This window comes from Coregonus clupeaformis, chromosome 23 (assembly GCF_020615455.1).
Source record: "Coregonus clupeaformis isolate EN_2021a chromosome 23, ASM2061545v1, whole genome shotgun sequence".
NCBI lineage: Eukaryota > Metazoa > Chordata > Actinopteri > Salmoniformes > Salmonidae > Coregonus > Coregonus clupeaformis.
Genome location: NC_059214.1, coordinates 15,540,003 through 15,563,440, shown reverse-complemented (window position 1 = coordinate 15,563,440; position 23,438 = coordinate 15,540,003). Strand labels below are relative to the sequence as shown.

At 44.1% G+C, this 23,438-nt stretch overlaps 1 protein-coding gene across 2 annotated transcripts in view; it reads left to right on the top strand.

Moving 5' to 3' along the window:
* The window catches only part of LOC121536650 (double-stranded RNA-specific editase 1-like), a 174,461-nt gene that overhangs the window by 98,365 nt on the left and 52,658 nt on the right, over positions 1-23,438 (top strand). The window lies entirely within an intron of this gene.

Sequence of the window (23,438 nt, the reverse complement as noted above, 5' to 3'; positions counted from 1 at the left end):
GATGTTTGGGATGGGTCATAGAACAGTCGTTTTGACATTCAAGGTTGTTTGGTATAATACGTTTTCATCTCCACAATCGCATGCACACACGCAGGCTAGTGATGCGCGGGTCAACTGTTTGTTCAATTGTTAATGACCGATCTGCAACCACCCGACTTGATGTGTTTAAGTGAAAATCTGAGGCCCGCACCCGATCCTAACCCACAAATATAGAAAATGCAGTTCCCTTTTGTCGTGCCATATTTGAAGTCCCCGTCTTGTGACAGTCAAATTTGTATAGCGCCTCACAATCATCCCACACAATAAAGTCGGCACTGCTTTCATCCTCTTTCCCAAACATGACTTTTCTGTCCCTCCCTTCTCTTTGTCAACTCTCCATGTCTCAGCTTTTCTCTTACTGACATTGTCCTTGCTGTCCTCAGTGGATCGACGTGAACTTTTTCTGACCAAGTTCCCAAAAGTGTTTGGTGAGCGTACAGTTTTAGCCCTAAAGCTTAGGCACTGCCAGATAAAAAGAATTAAAGAGAAAACTAAATGTTATGGATTTTCTAATGCATTGTTTTCTCTTTATTCAACCCACCCACCCATCCTCCACACAATATTTAATGGCCATAAACCCGCCCGCCCCGCGGATATAACCGTGGGGACCAATGTTCCCTCTAAGCTGCGCGCAGTATCCCTGAGACACCAACGATAAAGCCTTATATTCCTATTTATTTTATTTGTCTCGGGCTGTTGGCGGTAGGTGCACCCGATTTAGCTGCCCTGCACGCTGTCTGAAGGTACAAACTCTGCCTTCCTGGCAGGCCCAGAGAGCAAATCAAGTGCGCTATAGGCCTACCGCTGGCCAATCGGATGGCTCAGATTACCGTGTCTGCAGTAACGTAGCAGGCATAACAGAAAGCTACAGCAAAGTTCATGCTGTGAGATTTCAAAACGTTTAAAACCATGACTAGAGAGAGACTGTCAACGAATACAGCAACGAGATGCTGTTTTTATGGGTGAGTTCTTGTTTAATTTCTTACTCAGCACGGTCAATACTTTGTGTTCAAAACTTTTATAAGCCATAAAATGCGTGTTCTTCCTATTTCCACTCTGCACTACAACAAGCACTGCAGCAGTAATGAATGAGTAGGAAAGTGTATCTATAGGCTTGTGGTGTTGTTATTATTAGCGGCTTGGGTCTTATTTAATATCGAGAAATATTTCACTTTCTCTGTTCATAGGAGTAACAACATGAATTTGTGCATGAGGCAGAAATAATGCGGTGCAACTCGAGTTTCGCCATCAGCTGGAAGACGTTGTCCCTTTTTGGTCAGTGTCAGTGGAGGAACGGGAGAGCGGAGGGATGTTGAGGCAGACCGTCAGTCTGCTGCTCTCTCCCTCCACTGAGCACCATCAGCCCAGTAAAATAAAAAGCAAATTATTTAAAGTTGTGCTTCACAAGTAATACAACAACAGATCTATTACCGGTGTGATCATATTATAGCCTACCTCAAATTTAGAAATCACATTTTGAAAATGGCCTGAACAACAATACATTGGCAGGGCAATTCAAGCAAAGCCAATATGCGCTGTTAATGTATTGGGGCCTATAGCTTACCACACAAACCTCATCGTTACAGGACTGTTTTTAATTGGTTAATGTTGCATAGGCTTACGTTTTTTAAAGTCATGTGAGCGGCATTTTGACTCAGTGGTCTTGACTCAGAAAAGGTTGGCGACATAAACTATCAGAGCTGCAGTAGGCCTAGATGCAAATTAGACCATTGCCATATGGATCTGTGCCATTTACTTTGAACTGGACTGTGTTTACAGCATGAGCGGTCGTGAGTAGATGTGCTTGTTTTGAAATCAAAGCGAGAGCTGCATGTAGCCACGTGTGCACATTTTGTTAGCGAGTTAGTAGCCCTGTTATAGATCATTTGTAGTCAGCAGTAGGGGATGATTGCTTCCTACAAGAGCACAAAACGTGTACATTTCTAGACATCTTTGAAAAGCGAGTCAGGTAAAGACCCTTTTTCTTAAAGGGCCAGTGTTGTATTTTGAGATGGCTAAGTAGCCAATAGGCAGAGGGTAGCATAATTTGTCTGATTCTCTGTAATAATGGTATGGGAATAATAATGCATTTTATTTTGTAAAGTCGTTTCTTGCATTGAACAACACAACAACATTTTCAGTAACCTCGTCTGAAGGACAAGTGGAAAAGCAGGTTCATGTGATCAAATAGCCACAGTAGCTTACTTCGCCACTGTTAAAACTTAAAGTGGGTACAGCCTCAGTGAACGCGTACTGGACGTTGCACAGAATTTTCACAATGTTCAAGTTTGTCCTCAGCAGACCTGAAATTTGCTCAGTGACCAAAAATTGGAGGGAACATTGGTGGGAACTGGCTGGTTATGAGTCAACCTGCGCATCACTAACGTACACACATACAGTACGCACACAGCCCTCATCACTAATCAGGTGGCAGTACCCGATGCCCGCTCTGGGTGGTGGCACCTGGTGGCTCCAAGGGTGTGTGTGTTGTGGGGGATAGGCGGTGGGCACTGCAGCTGTAATGCCCAGCTACCCACCGCGCCACCTTGGACTGGCATCTCCCCAGATGCCTGACCCAAATAGAGCCAGCATTTCCAGAGGAGAGGGGGACGCCACCCTACACACACGCACGCACACACACACACTAATCTGCCACACCAGCAGGTGTGCCGAAGCAAATAATAAGGATATTTTGGGGCGAAATACAAATCTCCCGCTGTGCAGCTTTCCAGCCGGGTGCTAATCATAGTTGGTTGGGGTCAATTCCAATTAAATTCCAATTCAGGAAGGAAACTGAAATTCCAATTCCAACTCCAATTTTCTTCTAATCGTCTGAATTGGTATGGAATTGACCCCAAACCTGGTGCTAATACTAGTCTGTGTCAGAGGTGCACAGCTTCAATTCTCAGTCAGTGTTTTGCCATTTTTTACCCCCTTTCAATCAGACACTCCAGAGGTGGTTACCGCCTGGGTAACCAGGGGTGTGTTCAGCAAAGTGAAACTTTCTGAACTCTGCAGATAGAAACGTAGTCAATATACTCCTCTTTGTCTCACTTCCATATAGGCAATCTCTTTGTGCCCCCCATTCGTTAAGACAAGACAGGGAGAGCTCCTAATGAGGACACAGGTGGAAGGGAATATTCCAAAGCTTGTGAACATTGTTAAAGTGAGGAAGTGCTGACTTAGTTCTACTATGGGCTACTTTAATTATCCAACTCTGCACTCTGCTCCTCTGTGTTGAAGAGGGTTTACAGAATGTAAATCCTGTATATCAAAGCTGGTCTAGTGCTATTATCTCTGATTTATTGAACAAGCCACAGCAACCTACTCCCTCCCGCCTTTGCTAGTCCAGATTTGACCTTCTGACGCTCCTCTTTCCCAGAGGCGCCTGATGTTTTTGGGCCTCCTTCCCTCCCTTCCTCATTGGTGTGTATGCCAGAGCCCCCCAGGCTTGTGTTGTGGTGCGTGTGGGCTGCCAGGGGCCAGACCGAGACGTCTGTTGTGTTGCCCTTGAGCGGCATCACAACGGGGACCCATCCCAGTGCCACCCTACCTAACACCAGGCTGGCTCCCATATGGGCCTGCCTCCTAGGAGGTCGGGCTGAGCGTTAGGACAAAGCATTGAGTCGTATCAACAGGAGAAAGCGCTGACCACAGGACAATGTGCTTCCATCGTTTATAGATATACATATTCATACACATTCATACAACCTTGTATATTCAATTAAGTGTATATAGTACATAATTGGTATCACTCCACAGTCCGCACCCATTAGTTAACATACGGTAGTAGCGTCGCACTGTTATGCTAGCCAATGACAGATGGGGACTGCAGATGGAAATGTGCTGTTTAGCTACATATGGTGCAATGTATAGATGGTGCATGGTCCCTGGCAGATAAACGAATACTAGGAGTCCACATCCTTCCATTCATTGTCTACATGGAATTAGGACTGCTGTCCTCTGACTTTAGTTATAAGATGCTGATTGAGGTTATTGCTGTGTGTTAGCTGAATTTTTCCAGGATTTCAAAGGAGTTCAAATGAGGTGTGTCGTGGAAATTACCACCAGGGACACTTGAAGTCAATATTAAATGAATCATTCTTTATTATCAGCAAGCTGGAGAGGTTCCAACAAACTTAATGCACCATAATACACGTCGGTTGGGAGCTCTGCCGTGGCAGTCCCGTTAGTTCTCTTATATACTGCTTACACAGACCAGTTGTATTTGCATGATTTACATTATTCATCATTAACGTTTGGTTCATGCACATGACTGATCAATACCTCACAAGGCTTCTTCTCTCCAAGCTGAGACCTTGAAACTGAGAGACCCCTTTCATATCTCAAAGCAATGTTCTGATTTTACTGCCAAATTGCTTATACTGATAGTGACGATTCCTCCCAGGCACGCTCAATCAGTCACTTGCATGAACCCAGTCTAATTGGTTATTAGAATAGCACAAACATAACATTTTCCTTCACAGGTGTATACTGTACGCCTGCATGCTTGCGTGGTACGTGCGTACATGCACTTGTGTATGCATGTGTGTGTTTGCACTGAGTACCCCCCCCCCATCAGAATTTTTATGTAGAAAGACTAAGAAGGGAAATACTCCTCCTACTTCCCAAAGAAACAACTTCATGTCACCACCCCCCCCCAACCCCCAACACTTTCCCTGGTTGCCACTACTCTTGCTCAACTAAAAATGTAATCCGTCTCATCGCATTTTTTAAAAAGTCACTCCCCCCAAAATATTTTAAGTTAGGGTTGCGTTTTACCCCAAGTTAACCTACAATTGACCCGTGTTAAGTTCAGCCCCACTCTCACCTATGCACTCACTGTGAATTGTGGAGCGGTAACATGCTTAACCATGCCGCTGCTAAAAACTCTGGGTTTGAAACGGTGCAGTTCGTCAATATTTAAGAATAAGTAAAGTAGGAATGGAAAGCCTTTTTAACAAAGGCCATTACAATCGCTGTTTTCCCCGTGATTGCATTATGAATTGTTGTACATTGACAGCTTGTCAGAAAGCATGTTTCCCTCCATATGGCATTCACAATTTGAAAGTGCCTTGAGAGGAATATTTATCTTGCATAGAACGCACAACAACAACGGACTAGGTGAATAGAAAAACGATTTTACTATGGGGTTGTCAGGTTTATCTATTCATTACTCATTTTGTTTGCAAAGGAAATGTAAATGTGGACTGTTCTAGCATCTTCAAAGTGCGCCTCGGCAGAAATACTTTTTCATGTTCCATATATTTTGGGCGTGGCGGCAATGATTTTGCAGCACCACAGCTAAATGAGTGTACTTATTTCCCCGCACCTCTCTGCAGTGTTAAATATTTAAAGGTCTGCCTTCACACTGCATTGGGCAGCACTAGCGCCGAGCGTAACTGGCCCATGGCCCATGGGTATAGGGATCTAACGCTACAGAGGAAATTAGAGAAGGTCCTCCAGATTAATATCGATTTAGTAAGACCGCAATTTCTGCATTCTAGAACTGTGTGAGTCTACTCTGACTGGATTTCAGTAGTAATGAGATGGAAAAAGATGTACACAGGAATACAGTATGTATACAGGAAGGTGTACACAGGCGCACACACGTGCAGTCGTACGCTATACAGAGATACATGGACTCCAGGTCAGTGTGTTTAATTTAAGGGCAAGGTTGCTCCTTCTGGGCAGGTATACCTTTACACATTAGAATAGGAGATATATCTACAGAAGATGGGTTACTTACTAAAGCTTACTGTATGCTTCCCATTCTAAACAGTTTGCGCATACTGTATATTATGACACATTTCTGATGTTTTTGTCTTTGGCAGGTTTTTATTTCAGTTTGTGCAGACATCTTTTCTTGAGGCAAGTCGAAGTTCGGTAGCTGAAGTCTATGCCCCTTCATCGGTGATTGGTCAACAGTACTACTCCTAGTAGGAATGGGAACATGTTTGTTGTCATTAAATGAGAGACGACTAGTTTTCATGCACATTTTTTCACTTGAGAAATACTGCACCCAACATCTTAGCCAGATGTAAAATTGCACGACTAAGACCTCGTCGAAAAAGTAAAAATGTATCACAGATTTCTTGACTTATCTTAGATTAATTCTGACTATTTTGAGAAAGTGTTTCTGGCTATGTTGTAGCTACGGTGGCTCGTTTTTCAAGCGAAGGTCTTTAGGGAGCACAGACTGTTGCCTAGCCGAGTTCTGATAGGATCAAACCGAACCTATGTATGCGGACACCTTAACGCACACAAACACACACAGGCAGGAAATATTCCTTTGCTGACAACCCTCTCTGTCCTTTCTTGACAGGATTGATTCCCAGTCAATCACCATTTTTACACTTCTCTCTCTGAGGATACATTTATTAAATATCAAATTAGCACATCTCATTCCAAAATCATGGGCATTAATAAGGAGTTTGTCCCCCCTTTGCTGCTATAGCAGCCTCCACTCTTCTGGGAAGGCTTTCCACTAGATGTTTGAACATTGCTGCAGGGACTTGCTTCCATTCATCCATGAGCATTAATGAGGTCGAGCACTGATGTTTGGTGACTAGGCCTGGCTCGCAGTCTGTGTTCCAATTCATCCCAAAGGTGTTCGATGGGGTTGAGGTCAGGGCTCTGTGCAGGCTAGTCAAGTTCTTCCACACTGATCTTGACAAACCATTTCTGTATGGACCTCGCTTTGTGCACGGGGGCATTGTCATGCTGAAGCAGGAAAGGGCCTTCCCCAAACTGTTGCCACAAAGATGGAAGAACAGAATCGTCTAGAATGTCATTGTATGCTGTACCGTTAATATTTCCCTTCACTGGATCTAAGGGGCCTAGCCTGAACCATGAAAAACAGCCCCAGTATTCCTCCTCCACCAAACTTTACAGTTGGGGCAGGTAGCGTTCTCCTGGCATCCGCCAAACCCAGATTTGTCCGTCGGACTGCCAGATGGTGTAACGTGATTCATCTCTCCAGTGAACGCGTTTCCACTGCTCCAGAGTCCAATGGCGGCGAGCTTTACACAACTCTAGCCGATGCTTGGAATTGCGCATGGTGATCATAGGCTTGTGTGCGGCTGCTCGGCTATGGAAACACATTTCATGAAGCTCCTGACAAACAGTTATTGTGCTGGCGTTGCTTCCAGAGGCAGTCTGGAACTCGGTAGTGAGTGTTGGTTTGTTGGAAAGGTGGCATCCTATGACGGTGTTATGTTGAAAGTCACTGAGCGCTTCAGTAAGGCCATTCTATTGCCAATGTTTGTCTATGGAAATTGCATGGCTGTGTGCTCTGTTATATTCCAGTCAGCAACGGGTGTGGCTGAAATAGCCGAATCCACTAATTTGAAGGGGTGTCCACATACTTTTGTGTGTATGTACAGTACCAGTCAAAAGTTTGGACACACCTACTCATTCCAGGGTTTTTCTTTATTTTTACTATTTTATACATTGTATAATAATAGTGAAGACATCAAAACTATGAAATAACACATATGGAATCATGTAGTAACCAAAAAAGTGTTAAACAACTCAAAATATATTTGAGATTCTTCAAATAACCACCCTTTGCCTTGATGACCGCTTTGCTAACTCTTTGCATTCTCTCAACCAGCTTCACCTGGAATGCTTTTCCAGCAGTCTTGAAGGAGTTCCCACATATGCTGAGCACTTGTTGGCTGCTTTTCCTTCACTCTGCGGTCCGACTCATCCCAAACCATCTGAATTGGGTTGAGGTCGGGGGATTGTGGAGGCCAGGTCATCTGATGCAGCACTCGATCACTCCTTCTTGGTAAAATAGCCCTTACACAGCCTGGAGGTGTGTTGGGTCATTGTCCTGTTGAAAAACAAATGATAGTCCCACTAAGACCAAACCTGATGGGATGGTGTATTTCTGCAGAATGCTGTGGTAGTCATGCTGGTAAATAAATCACAGAGTGTCACCAGCAAAGAACCCCCACACCATAACACCACCTCCTCCATGCTTTACGGTGGAAAATACACATGCGGAGATCATCTGTTAACCCACACCGCGTCTCACAAAGACACGGCGGTTGGAACCAAAAATCTCCAATTTGGACTCCAGATCAAAGGACACATTTCCACTGGTCTATTGTCCGTTGCTCGTGTTTCTTGGCCCTAACAAGTCTCTTCTTCTTATTGGTGTCCTTTAGTGGTTTCTTTGCAACAATTCGAACATGAAGGCCTGATGCACACAATCTCCTCTGAACAGTTGATGTTGATGTGTATGTTGCTTGAACTCTGTGAAGCATTTATTTGAGCTGCAATTTCTGAGGCTTGTAACTCTAATGAACTTACCCTCTGCAGCAGAGGTAACTCTGGGTCTTCAATTCCTGTGTTACATACTGACTGACCTTTAAGACAAAGTAATGATGGACTGTTGTTTCTCTTTGCTTATTTTAGCTGTTCTTGCCATAATATGGACTTGGGCTATCTTCTGTATACCCCCTCAACCTTGTCACAACTCAACTGATTGGCTTAAATGCATTAAGAAGGAAATAAATTCCACAAATTAACTTTTAACATGACACACCTGTTCATTGAAATGCATTCCAGGTGACTACCTCATGAAGCTGGTTGAGAGAATGCCAAGAGTGTGCAAAGCTGTCACAAAGGGTGACTACTTTGAATATTCTCAAATATAAGATGTATTTTGATTTGTTTAACACTTTTTTGGTTACTATATGATTCCATATGTGTTATTTCATAGTTTTGATGTCTTCACTATTATTCTACAATGTAAAGTGTGTTCGGAAAGTATTCACACCACTTGACTTTTCCCACATTTTGTTAAGTTACAGCCTTATTGTAAAATGGATGTAATCATTTTCCCTCAACAATCTACACACAATAACCTATCATGACGGGGTGAAAACAGGTTTGTAGACATTTTTGAAAATGTATTTTTTTTAAAAACATATCACATTTTACTTAAATATTCAGATCATTTACTCAGTACGTTGTTGAATCACCTTTGGCACCGACTACAGCCTAGAGTCTTCTTGGGTATGACGCTACACGCTTGGCACACCTGTATTTGGCGAGTTTCTCCCGTTCTCCAAAAGAAGAAATACCTTATTTACATACAGTTGAAGTCGGAAGTTTACATACACTTAGGTTGGAGTCATTAAAACTTGTTTTTCAACCACTCCACAAATTTCTTGTTAACAAACTATAGTTATGGCAAGTCGGTTAGGACATCTACTTTGTGCATGACACAAGTAATTTTTCCAACAATTGTTTACAGACAGATTATTTCACTTATAATTCACTGTATCACAATTCCAGTGGGTCAGAAGTTTACATACGCTAAGTTGACTGTGCCTTTAAACAGCTTGGAAAATTCCAGAAATGTATGTATACTTCCGACTTCAACTGTAAGTATTCAGACCCCTTGCTATGAGACTCGAAATTGTGCTCAGGTGCGACCTGTTTCCATTGATCATCCTTGGGATGTTTCTACAACTTGATTGGAGTCCACCTGTGGTAAATTCAATATGATTTGGAAAGGCACACACCTGTCTATGTAAGGTCCCACAGTTGACAGTGCATGTTGGAGCAAAAACCAAGCCATGAGGTCGAAGGAATTGTCCGTAGAGCTCCGAGACAGGATTGTGTCGAGGCCCAGATCTGGCGAAGGTTACCACCAAGACTCTTCCTAGAGCTGGCCGCCCGGCCAAACTGAACGCTCGGGGGAGATGGGCCTTGGTCAGGGAGATGACCAAGATCGCTATGGTCACTGATAGAGCTCCAGAGTTCCTCTGTGGAGATGGGAGAACCTTCCAGAAGGACAACCATTTCTGCAGCACACACAATCAGGCCGTTATGGTAGAGTGGCCAGACGGAAGCCACTCCTCAGTAAAAGGCACATGGCAGCCCGCTTGGAGTTTTCCAAAAAGGCACCTAAATTACTCTCAAATCATGAGAAACAAGATTCTCTGGTCTGATAAAACCAAGATTGAACTCTTTGGCCTGAATGCCAAGCGTCACGTCTGGAGGAAACCTGACACCATCCCTAAGGTGAAGCATGGTGGTGGCAGCATCATGCTGTGGGGTTGTTTTTCTGCGGCAGAGACTAGTCAGGATCAAGGGAAATATGAACAGAGCAAATTACAGAGAGATCCTTGATGAAAACCTGCTCCACAGCGCTCAGGACCTCAGATTGGGGGGAAGTTTCACCTTCCAACAGGACAACTACCCTAAGCACACAGCCAAGACAACGCAGGAGTGGCTTCAGGACAAGTCTCTGAATGTCCTTGAGTGGCCCAGCCAGAGCCCGGACTTTAACCTGATTGAACATCTCTGGAGAGACCTGAAAATGGCTGTGCAGCGACGCTCCCCATCCAACCTGACAGAGCTTGAGAGGATCTGCAGAGAAGAATGGGAGAAACTCCCCAAATACAGATATGCCAAGTTTGTAGCATCATACCCAAGAAGACTTGAGGCTGTAGTCACTGCCAAAGGTGCTTCAACATAGTACTGAGTAAAGGGTCTGAAATGCTTAAGTAAATGTGACATTTCAAATCAAAATATGACGTCTTTGCTCACTCTTGGCATTCTCTCAACCAGCTTCATGAGGTAGTCACCTGGAATGCATTTCAATTAACAGGTGTGCCTTGTTAAAAGTTAATTTGTTGGAATTTCTTTCCTTAATGCATTTAAGCCAATCAGTTGTGTTGTGACAAGGTAGGGGGGGTTTACAGAAGATAGCCCTATTTGGTAAAAGACCAAGTCCGTATTATGGCAAGAACAGCTCAAATAAGCAAAGAGAAACGACAGTCCATCATTACTTTAAGACATGAAGGTCAGTCAATATGGAACATTTCAAGAACTTTGAACGTTTCTTCAAGTGGAGTCGCAAAAGCCATCAAGCGCTATGATGAAACTGGCTCTCATAAGGACCGCCACAGGAATGGAAGACCCAGAGTTACTTCTGCCGCAGAGGATAGGTTAATTAGTTACCAGCCTCAGAAATTGCAGCCCAAGTAAATGCTTCACAGAGTTCAAGTCACGGACACATCTCAACATCAACTGTTCAGAGGGGACTGTGTGAATTAGGCCTTCATGGTCGAATTGCTGAAAAACCCCCACTACTAAAGGACACCAATAAGAAGAAGAGACCTGTTTGGGCCAATAAACACGAGCAATGGACATTAGACCGGTGGAAATGTTTCCTTTGGTCTGGATTCCAAATTGGAGATTTTTTGGTTCCAACTGCCTCGTCTTTGTGAGACGCGTGTGGGTGAACGGATGATCTCTACATGTGTAGTTCCCACCGTAAAGCATCGAGGAGGAGGTGTTATGGTGTGGTGGTGCTTTGCTGGTGACACTGTCTGATTTATTTAGAATTCAAGGCACACTTAACCAGCAAGGCTACCACAGCATTCTGTGAGACGAGGAAAAGCAGCCAAAAAGTGCTCGGCATATGTGGGAACTCCTTCAAGACTGTTGGAAAAGTATTCCAGGTGAAGCTGGTTTTGAGAATGCCAAGAGTGTGCAACGCTGTCATCAAGGCAAAGGGTGTCTATTTGAAGAATCTCAAATATAATATATATTTTGATTTGTTTAACAGTTTTTCGGTTACTACATGGTTCTATATGTGTTATTTCATAGTTCATGTCTTCACTATTATTCTACAGTGTAGAAAATTGTTAAAATAAAGAAAACCCTTGAATGAGTAGGTGTGTCCAAACTTTTGACTGGTACTGTATATGTGCAGTGCTTTGCAAAATAATTAATCCCCCTTGGCGTTTTTCCTATTTTGTTGCATTACAACCTGTTATTTAAATGTTTTTTATTTGGATTTCATGTAATGGACATACACAAAATAGTCCAAATTGGTGAAGTGAAATGAAAAAAATAACTTGTTTCAAAAAATTCAAAAAAATAAATAACGGAGAAGTGGTGCGTGCGTATGTATTCACCCCATTTTGCTAAAAAGCCCCTAAATAAGAGGTGGTGCAACCAATACCTTTAGAAGTCACATAATTAGTTAGATTGCTCACAGGTGGACTTTATTTAAGTGTCACATGATCTGTCACATGATCTCAGTATATATACACCTGTTCTGAAAGGCCCCAGAGTCTGCAACACCACTAAGCAAGGGGCACCATGAAGACCAAGGAGCTCTCCAAACAGGTCAGGGACAAAGTTGTGGAGAAGTACAGATCAGGGTTGGGTTATAAAAAAAAATATCTGAAACTTTGAACATCCCACGGAGCACCATTTAAATCCATTATAAAAACAATGGAAAGAATATGGCACCACAACATACCTGCCAAGAGAGGGCCGCCCACCAAAATTGACGGACCAGGCAAGGAGGGCATTAATCATGGGTGGTCCTCTGTAGCTCAATTGGTAGAGCATGGCGCTTGTAACGCCAGGGTAGTGGTTTCGATCCCCGGGACCACCCATACGTAAAAATGTATGCACACATGACTGTAAGTCGCTTTGGATAAAAGCGTCTGCTAAATGGCTTATTATTATTATTAATCAGAAGCAACGAAGAGACCAAACACGTTTGGTGTTCGCCAAAAGTCATGTTGTAGACTCCCCAAACATATGATAGAAGATACTCTAGTCAGATGAGACTAAAATTGAACTTTTTGGCCATCAAGGAAAACGCTAGGTCTGGCGCAAACCCAACACCTCTCATCACCCCGAGAACACCATCCCCACAGTGAAGCATGGTGGTGGCAGCATCATGCTGTGGGGATGTTTTTCATCGGCAGGGACTGGGAAACTGGTCAGAATTGAAGGAATGATGGATGGCGCTAAATACAGGGAAATTCTTGAGGGGAAATCTGTTTCAGTCTTCCAGAGATTTGAGACTGGGATAGAGGTTCACCTTCCAGCAGGACAATGACCATAAGCATACTGCTAAAGCAACACTCGAGTGGTTTAAGGGGAAACATTTATATGTCTTGGAATGGCCTAGTCAAAGATCAGACCTCAATCCAATTTAAAATCTGTGGTATGACTTAGATTGCTTTACGCCAGCGGAACCCATCCAACTTGAAGGAGCTGGAGCAGTTTTGCCTTGACGAATGGGCAAAAATCCCAGTGGCTAGATGTGCCAAGCTTATAGAGACATACCCCAAGAGACGTGCAGCTGTAATTGCTGCAAAAGGTGGCTCTATAAAGTATTGACTTTGGAGGGGTCAGTAGTTATGCACGCTGAAGTTTTTTGTTTTTTTGTCTTATTTCTTTTTTATTTCACGATATAACATATTTTGCATCTTCAAAGTGGTAGGCATGTTGTGTAAATCAAATGATACAACCCCCCCCAAAAATCAATTTCAATTCCAGGTTGTAAGGCAATAAAATAGGAAAAATGCCAAGGGGGGTGAATACTTTCGCAAGTCAATGTACATATACAACCGGCAAAAGCCTGACCGCCACCTAGGAGAGGGCTTGTCAGGACCCCCCTCAAGCATGTGTGCTCTGAAGTGGCGCCTGTGGCCTAACTGTCTGCCGAGTGAGGACTAGCTCAGTTAAACTGCCATGCCTACACAGTTCCGCTGTCTCTTCCTCCCTCTTTCTCTCGATCTTTCTTTCTCTCTCTGGGAAGATCTCAATTGCATACTCCTCACGTCCTCTCTCCTCGTCTCCTTCTCATAACCCATTGGATGAGAAAGCCAGAGATCCGTCCTCTCTGACCGTTTCTGCCAATAGGTTTTGAGAAGGAGAGAGGACCCAAGGAGTATGCATTTGAGATATCTCTCTATCCTCTTCTGTTTCAATGTACGTCTCTCTTCTTTCTTTCGCTGTGTCTTTGTCGCGTTCTGTCTGACTGTTTCTGTCTCTCTCGCTCGTATCTCCATCTTGTTTCTCCCTCTCTCAAACACAGATTTGCATGTACTAACTCCTAAACAAAAGCATATTTTCTCGAAGTTTGGTCTCTAGCCCCCCTCCTCCTCTCTCTCTCCATCCCTCTCCATGTCACTCATTCTCTGCGTGTGGTAGTGTGATTTTGCATAGCTGTTTTGGATCTTGCCCAATCATAATGTACAGACCACCACCACGTCTCTCATTCCCCTGCCCCCTCAGTGGGTGAGTGCCCTGGCCTGAGCCCTGTGGCACAGCAGTGGGGCTTTCCCCGGTCCCTAGCCTTAGTGACCTGGCCTAAATAATGACGCTAATGATGCTGACCCAGGCTCTCACACATCTCGCTCTGTCGCTCTCGCGCTAATGAAGAACTATGCTACCCCCTACTGGTGTTTAGTAGTATTAGGCTTGACGTATTCTCAGCTCTTACTTCTGATTCTAAGGCTGGCTGTGTTATTTACAGTTTACTGTGAGTATCATGATTTCAATCCTTTCAATCGCCCATATATTGTAGATGACTGTAATTAAACCAACTGGGAAAAGTGCACGATAGCATGGCTAATAGTTCCATGCCAGTTTTGTCCTCCTAACAATGACACTTATCAACAGGGCCGCGTGACTACATGCATTCAACGTTAGTACTATAACTCACTCCTACTTTGATTGTGCAATCTTGTTTGGATCATATTTGTGGCCTTTAATTTGGTCCAGACATATCTGCATACTAGGTTTTGAGAAAATGACTGACTTTAGGAATTGCCATTTTTATTTCAACCATGTTTTTTCAGTGTACTGTCTGTAAAGAGATATATGAGTTTAAGAAATAGAAATTGTGACGACAGTTGTTTGGCCTTTGACTGGTGTTGGCTTGTAAAAAAAATAAGCGGTATTTTTCTATAATTCTTCAGGAACCACTGTATGAAGTTCATGCTTTCTCTTTAGTCTGAGACGCCCTACTGTTTCTCAACCACTACCACTTCCTTCTCCTTCATGGTTGTGCTTGGCCTATATACTGTCAGTAGTGTGATGGAAATGCTGTGGGCTAGTGTGAGTTTTGGCACTCTCTCTATCTCTATTTTTCTCTCTGGCCGACTGGCACATGCTGGTCTTCTTATAGGAGAGCTGTCTAAACACATGCCAGTTGGTCTGAGCCACAGTACCACAGACAGCCATGGGAATTAGAAGTGGGCATTGATGGAGACAGCTGTGGTGTCCTCAAAGGACCCTTCAGGTTAAAGGGATGGACTGGCCGTCCCTATTTACTGCCCCTACAATATCAATCACTCTTTTCCTCTCCGCCTCTTCCTTTCCTCCCTTTGGTATTCTCTCTTTTCCCCACTCTGTCGTAGTCTGAGGGTTTAAAGCTTTATGGCTTTGGCTGGCCCAAGCTGTTTTTCTGTACCGAATATAAAAGTATTTTATACACGCCTGTGGGCTTTTACTGCAGATTTTAACTGCTGTTATTTTCAGCCCGCTTTTCCTTTGGGCTAAAGTAATTTGTCACATGCTTCTGTCTCCCCCGCTTCTCCCAACCTGTAAACGCTACGTGGCAAGGTGTATGGTTGTCATTGTCAACCTGCTGTCTAGGAAACACTGCCCTTCTGGAGCTCAGGAATGGATGGATGGAGGGAGAGAGGGAAGGAAGGGAAGTGTAGATGGGTGGAGGGAGAGAGGGAAGGAAGGGAAGTGTAGATGGGTGGAGGGAGAGAGGGAAGGGAGGGAAGTATAGATGGGTGGAGGGAGAGAGGGAAGGAAGGGAAGTGTAGATGGGTGGAGGGAGAGAGGGAAGGAAGGGAAGTGTAGATGGGTGGAGGGAGAGAGGGAAGGAAGGGAAGTGTAGATGGGTGGAGGGAGAGAGGGAAGGAATGGAAGTGTAGATGGGTGGAGGGAGAGAGGGAAGAAAGGGAAGTGTAGATGGGTGGAGGGAGAGAGGGAAGGAAGGGAAGTGTAGATGGGTGGAGGGAGAGAGGGAAGGAAGGGAAGTGTAGATGGGTGGAGGGAGAGAGGGAAGTGTAGATGGGTGGAGGGAGAGAGGGAAGGAAGGGAAGTGTAGATGGGTGGAGGGAGAGAGGGAAGGAAGGGAAGTGTAGATGGGTGGAGGGAGAGAGGGAAGGAAGGGAAGTGTAGATGGGTGGAGGGAGAGAGGGAAGGAAGGGAAGTGTAGATGGGTGGAGGGAGAGAGGGAAGGAAGGGAAGTGTAGATGGGTGGAGGGAGAGAGGGAAGGAAGGGAAGTGTAGATGGGTGGAGGGAGAGAGGGAAGTGTAGATGGGTGGAGGGAGAGAGGGAAGGAAGGGAAGTGTAGATGGGTGGAGGGAGAGAGGGAAGGAAGGGAAGTGTAGATGGGTGGAGGGAGAGAGGGAAGGAAGGGAAGTGTAGATGGGTGGAGGGAGAGAGGGAAGGAAGGGAAGTGTAGATGGGTGGAGGGAGAGAGGGAAGAAAGGGAAGTGTAGATGGGTGGAGGGAGAGAGGGAAGAAAGGGAAGTGTAGATGGGTGGAGGGAGAAAGGGAAAGAAGGGAAGTGTAGATGGGTGGAGGGGGAGAGAGAAAGTAAAGGATGAATGGATTGAGTGATGGATGACATGTAGATTCATGGATGGATTAATGAGACATAAATGGTCTGGGTGGACTGGGAAGGGTTGAAGAGTGGGATGAAGTTGGGATAATCTGTTCTGTAAGACACTCACAAATACCTGCCTGTTAGTTCCTTATATACTGTACAGGTTCGTGTGTGTATGCCTATGTGTGTTGTAAAAAATGTGTTTATAAAAAATGAAGCAGATCAGCTTTAATATTGCAGATTGTGGCTTCCATCAATGTAATTGTCTGCATCATTTCCAATCCCCCATATATTTATTTTGTAAATATATATAGATATTTTCAATATTTTCCATTATTATTTTCCCCCTAACCCTACCACCCTCCCCTAATTGGAGTAAACTCATTGACAACAACACTAAGGCATCTACTTCCAGCTTATACATACTATAGAAATGTTACGGACACAGTCTATTTTTAAATGTTTTTAGTCCCATCCTTCAGCTCCACTCAACCCCTCCCATCGATCTCTGAACACCATCCATATTGGATTTTTATTTGCCATATATTTTTTAACTGTGCTGTGATGTTTCACAAAAGTTCTGAACCTTTCAATTCTCATAGATTGTACATATTGTAAATTAAAGATAACATTTTTGGTAAGAGTATTATATTATTGATCGATTGACTGACTTTTTAAATCACCCAGCAGTGCATATATATATATATATATATATATATATATATATATATATATATATATATATATATATGGGATACAGCCATGTATACATACATGCATACATACATACATACAGCTCTGGAAAAAATTAAGAGACCACTGCACATTTTTCTTAAATCAGCATCTCTACATGTATTACAGCCATTCCATTTCGGTGTCTGTTGAATTCCAACACAGGCACACCTCATTCTACTGAATTAGGTACTGATTAGATGATCACCTGAACCAAATCTTATTTAACAAGGAAAAGTATAAAAACCACTGCTGTGGTCATCACTATCCTCTTGCAATAGGACCAGCTGGATAGCAAAAACAGTGCTAATAGTACCTCAAAAGTAATATTAATCAAAAAATAACTATTGACCATGCCAAAAGAGTTGAAAAGGAAAGTTTTGAGTGAGGAAAAGAAGGGTTCAAATCTGGCTTTACTGGCAGAGGGATACAGTGAGCGTCATGTTGCTTCCATCCTTAACATTTCAAAGACGGTGGTTCATAAGAACAAGGTCAAGCAGCAGACATTGGGGACAACAAAGCTACAGACAGGCAGAGGGCGAAAACAACTCTCTACTGACCAGGATCACCGCCAACTCATTCAAATGTCACTCAACAACCGTAGGATGACATCAAGTGACCTACAAAAAGAATGGCAAATGGCAGCTGGGGTGAAGTGCACGGCGAGGACGGTTCGAAACAGGCTCCTAGGGGCAGGGCTGAAGTCGAGCAAAGCTAGAAAAAAGCCCTTCATCAATGAGAAGCAAAGAAGCGCCAGGCTGAGGTTTGCAAAAGACCATAAGGATTGGACCGTAGAGGACTGGAGTAAGGTCGTCTTCTCTGATGAGTCCAATTTTCAGCTTTGCCCCACCACCTGGTCGTCTAATGGTTAGACGGAGACCTGGAGAGGCCTACAAGCCACAGTGTCTCGCACCCACTGTGAAATCTGGTGGAGGATCGGTGTTGATCTGGGGGTGCTTCAGCAAGGCTGGAATCGGGCAGATTTGTCTTTGTGAAGGACGCATGAATCAAGCCACGTACAAGGTTGTCCTGGAAGAAAACGTGCTTCCTTTTGCTCTGACATTGTTCCCCAACTCTGAGGATTGGTTTTTCCAGCAGGACAATGCGCCATGCCACACAGCCAGGTCAATCAAGGTGTGGATGGAGGACCACCAGATCAAGACCCTGTCATGGCCAGCCCAATCTCCAGACCTGAACCCCATTGAAAACTTCTGGAATGTGATCAAGAGGAAGATGGATGGTCACAAGCCATCAAACAAAGCCAAGCTGCTTGAATTTTTGCGCCAGGAGTGGCATAAAGTCACCCAACATCAATGTGAAAGACTGGTGGAGAGCATGCCAAGACGCATGAAAGCTGTGATTTGAAAATCAGGGTTATTCCACCAAATATTGATTTCTGAACTCTTCCTAAGTTAAAACATTAGTATTGTGTTGTTTAAAAATGAACATGAACATATTCGAGGTCAGACAACACTGCATATTTTTGTTATTTTGACCAGTTGTCATTTTCTGCAAATAAATGATCTAAATGACAATATTTTTATTTGGAATTTGGGAAAATGTTGTCACTAGTTTATAGAATAAAACAAAAATGTTAATTTCACCCAAACACATACCTATAAATAGTAAAACCAGAGAAACATATATTTTTGCAGTGTTTCTTAATTTTTTCCAGAGCTATATCTATATATATATATAAACTGTTCAAAAAAATAAAGGGAACACTAAAATAACACATCCTAGATCTGAATGAATGAAATAATCTCATTAAATACTTTTTTCTTTACATAGTTGAATGTGCTGACAACAAAATCACACAAAAATTATCAATGGAAATCAAATGTATCAACCCATGGAGGTCTGGATTTGGAGTCACCCTCAAAATTAAAGTGGAAAACCACACTACAGGCTGATCCAACTTTGATGTAATGTCCTTAAAACAAGTCAAAATGAGGCTCAGTAGTGTGTGTGGCCTCCACGTGCCTGTATGACCTCCCTACAACACCTGGGCATGCTCCTGATGAGGTGGCGGATGGTCTCCTGAGGGATCTCCTCCCAGACCTGGACTAAAGCATCTGCCAACTCCTGTACAGTCTGTGGTGCAACGTGGCGTTGGTGGATGGAGCGAGACATGATGTCCCAGATGTGCTCAATTGGATTCAGGTCTGGGGAACGGGCGGTCCATAGCCTCAATGCCTTCCTCTTGCAGGAACTGCTGACACACTCCAGCCACATGAGGTCTAGCATTGTCTTGCATTAGGAGGAACCCAGGGCCAACCGCACCAGCATATGGTCTCACAAGGGGTCTGAGGATCTCATCTCGGTACCTAATGGCAGTCAGGCTACCTCTGGCAAGCACATGGAGGGCTGTGCGGCCCCCCAAAGAAATGCCACCCCACACCATGACTGACCCACCGCCAAACCGGTCATGCTGGAGGATGTTGCAGGCAGCAGAACGTTCTCCACGGCATCTCCAGACTCTGTCACGTGCTCAGTGTGAACCTGCTTTCATATGTGAAGAGCACAGGGCGCCAGTGGCGAATTTGCCAATATTGGTGTTCTTTGGCAAATGCCAAACGTCCTGCACGGTGTTGGGCTGTAAGTTCAACCCCCACCTGTGGACGTCGGGCCCTCATACCACCCTCATGGAGTCTGTTTCTGACCGTTTGAGCAGACACATGCACATTTGTGGCCTGCTGGAGATCATTTTGCAGGGCTCTGGCAGTGCTCCTCCTGCTCCTCCTTGCACAAAGGCGGAGGTAGCGGTCCTGCTGCTGGGTTGTTGCTCTCCTACGGCCTCCTCCACGTCTCCTGATGTACTGGCCTGTCTCCTGGTAGCGCCTCCATGCTCTGGACACTACGCTGACAGACACAGCAAACCTTCTTGCCACAGCTCGCTGCTACAACTCAACTCTCCGTGGTGTGAAAGAGGTATGGGACTGTAGGTGTGAGTAAGGATGACAAAAGGCAGAGAATACCGTTAACAGGGAATTTATTCCTTTGCACGGTAAGTTTGGGGAAAAGGGGCTGGACGGAACCAAAGCAAAGAAAGTAAATATCAAAGCCCCCTCTCCTACCTTACCTACCTACCCACTACTTGCTTAACTAGCACCACCTGGTGCACTAACCAAAATACAAGGGATGGTTCGCCCAGGTCTTTCCTAGTGTGCATAGACAGTCAACTTCTACGGGTAATGTATGCCCGCGGACCTCTTGCCTAAGCACTCCCTAGGTGCCTTCCCCTTCCCCCCTTGGGAACAAATGAAACAAAAATAGCACAAACTGGTTCACAACAAAACCTGAGAAAAAAACTAACTCAGGACATTTAAAGGAACTCTGAGCCACAAACTAACACAAAACATTACAATTGGTTCTCAGATCAACAACAACACAGTACATACCAAACTCTTAGCATACAACCAACATGATGTAACTCTCAGCAATAGAAACTGGGGAACGTAACACTCGCATTGATGTGCCATCCTGGATGAGCTGCACTACCTGAGCCACTTGTGTTGGTTGTAGACTCCGTCTCATGCTACCACTAGAGTGAAAGCACCGCCAGCATTCAAAAGTGACCAAAATATCAGCCAGGAAGCATAGGAACTGAGAAGTGGTCTGTGGTCACCACCTGCAAAACCAGTCCTTTATTGGGGGTGTCTTGCTAATTGCCTATAATTTCCACCTGTTGTCTATTCCATTTGCACAACAGCATGTGAAATGTATTGTCAATCAGTGTTGCTTCCTAAGTGGACAGTTTGATTTCACAGAAGTGTGATTGACTTGGAGTTACATTGTGTTTTGTTTTTTTGAGCAGTGTGTATATATGTATATATAGATATAGATATAGATATAGATATAGATATAGATATAGATATATATAGATATATAGATATATAGATATAGATATATATATATATATAGATATAGATATATATATACTCAGCAAAAAAAAGAAACGTCCTCTCACTGTCAACTGTGTTTATTTTCAGAAAACTTAGCATGTGTAAATATTTGTATGAACATAACAAGATTCAACAACTGAGACAGAAACTGAACAAGTTCCACAGACATGTGACTAACAGAAATTGAATAATGTGTCCCTGAACAAAGGGGGGGGTCAAAATCAAAAGTAACAGTCAGTATCTGGTGTGGCCACCAGCTGCATTAAGTACTGCAGTGCATCTCCTCCTCATGGACTGCACCAGATTTGCCAGTTCCTGCTGTGACATGTTACCCCACTCTTCCACCAAGGCACCTGCAAGTTCCCGGACATTTCTGGGAGGAATGGCCCTAGCCCTCACCCTCCGACCCAACAGGTCCCACACGTGCTCAGTGGGATTGAGATCCGGGCTCTTCGCTGGCCATGGCAGAACACTGACATTCCTGTTTTGCAGGAAATCACGCACAGAATGAGAAGTATGGCTGGTGGCATTGTCATGCTGGAGGGTCATGTCAGGATGACCCTGCAGGAAGGGTACCACATGAGTGAGGAGTATGTTTTCCCAGTAACGCACGGCGTTGAGATTGCCTGCCATGACAAGCTAAGTCCGAGGATGCTGTGACACACCGCCCCAGACCATGACGGACCCTCCACCTCCAAATCGATCCCGCTCCAGAGTACAGGCCTCGATGTAACGCTCATTCCTTCGACGATAAACGCGAATCCGACCATCACCCCTGGTGAGACAAAACTGTGACTCGTCAGTGAAGAGCACTTTTTGCCAGTCCTGTCTGGTCCAGCGACGGTGGAGTTGTGCCCATAGGTGACGTTGTTGCCGGTGATGTCTGGTGAGGACCTGCCTTACAACAGGCCTACAAGCCCTCAGTCCAGCCTCTCTCAGCCGATTGCAGACAGTCTGAGCACTGATGGAGGGATTGTGCGTTCCTGGTGTAACTCGGGCAGTTGTTGTTGCCATCCTGTACCTGTCCCGCAGGGGTGATGTTCGGATGTACCGATCCTGTGCAGGTGTTTTTACACGTGGTCTGCCACTGCGAGGATGATCAGCTGTCCGCCCTGTCTCCCTGTAGCGCTGTCTTAGGCGTCTCACAGTACGGACATTGCAATTCATTGCCCTGGCCACATCTGCAGTCCTCATGCCTCCTTGCAGCATGCCTAATGCACATTCACGCAGATGAGCAGGGACCCTGGGCATCTTTCTTTTGGTGTTTTTCAGAGTCAGTAGAAAGGCCTCTTTAGTGTCCTAAGTTTTCATAACTGTGACCTTAATTGCCTACCGTCTGTAAGCTGTTAGTGTCTTAATGACCGTTCCAGAGGTGCATGTTCATTAATTGTTTATGGTTCATTGAACAAGCATGGGAAACAGTGTTTAAACCCTTTACAATGAAGATCTGTGAAGTTATTTGGATTTCTATGAATTATCTTTGAAAGACAGGGTCTTTGGTGGTGGTAAAGTGGGAGATTTGTACAGGGTAAAAGGGATCTTGAAGAAGGAAGGCTATCACTCCATTTTGCAACGCCATGCCATACCCTGTTGACGGCGCTTGATTGGAGTTAATTTCCTCCTGCAACAGGACAATGACCCAAAGCACAGCTCCAAACTATGCAATAACTATTTAGGGAAGAAGCAGTCAGCTGGTATTCTGTCTATAGTGGAGTGGCCAGCACAGTCACCGGATCTCAACCCTATTGAGCTGTTGTGGGAGCAGATTGACCGTATGGTACTTAAGAAGTGCCCATGGAGCCAATCCAACTTGTGGGAGGTGCTTCTGGAAGCATGGGGTGAAATCTCTTCAGATTACCTTAACAAATTGACAACTAGAATGTCAAAGGTCTGCAAGGCGATAATTGCTGCAAATGGAGGATTCTTTGATGAAAGCAAAGTTTGAAGGACACAATTATTATTTCTATTAAAAATCATTATTTCTAACCTTGTCAATGACTAAATTTCCTATGCATTTTGCTATATTTGCTATTCACTCATTTCATGTGTGTTTTCATGGAAAAGAAGTGACCCCAAACTTTTGAACGGTAGTGTATGTATGTGTGTGTGTGTGTATGTATATATATATATATAATCATAACATTCTATTGGTTGCAAGAATTTTGTATAATAATTTAAATTGAAAAACAGACAATGTCCTTACTTTCTCCCCCTTCAACTTGCCTCTTCCATTTTTGCAGTAATGCTACAATTAGTTGGTTGTAATTTTGAGTAGAGCAGACATTTCCATAGATTTTTGTTAGCTGCATGTGTGACAACTCCATAATTAAATGTATGTAATGATTTTAATTATACG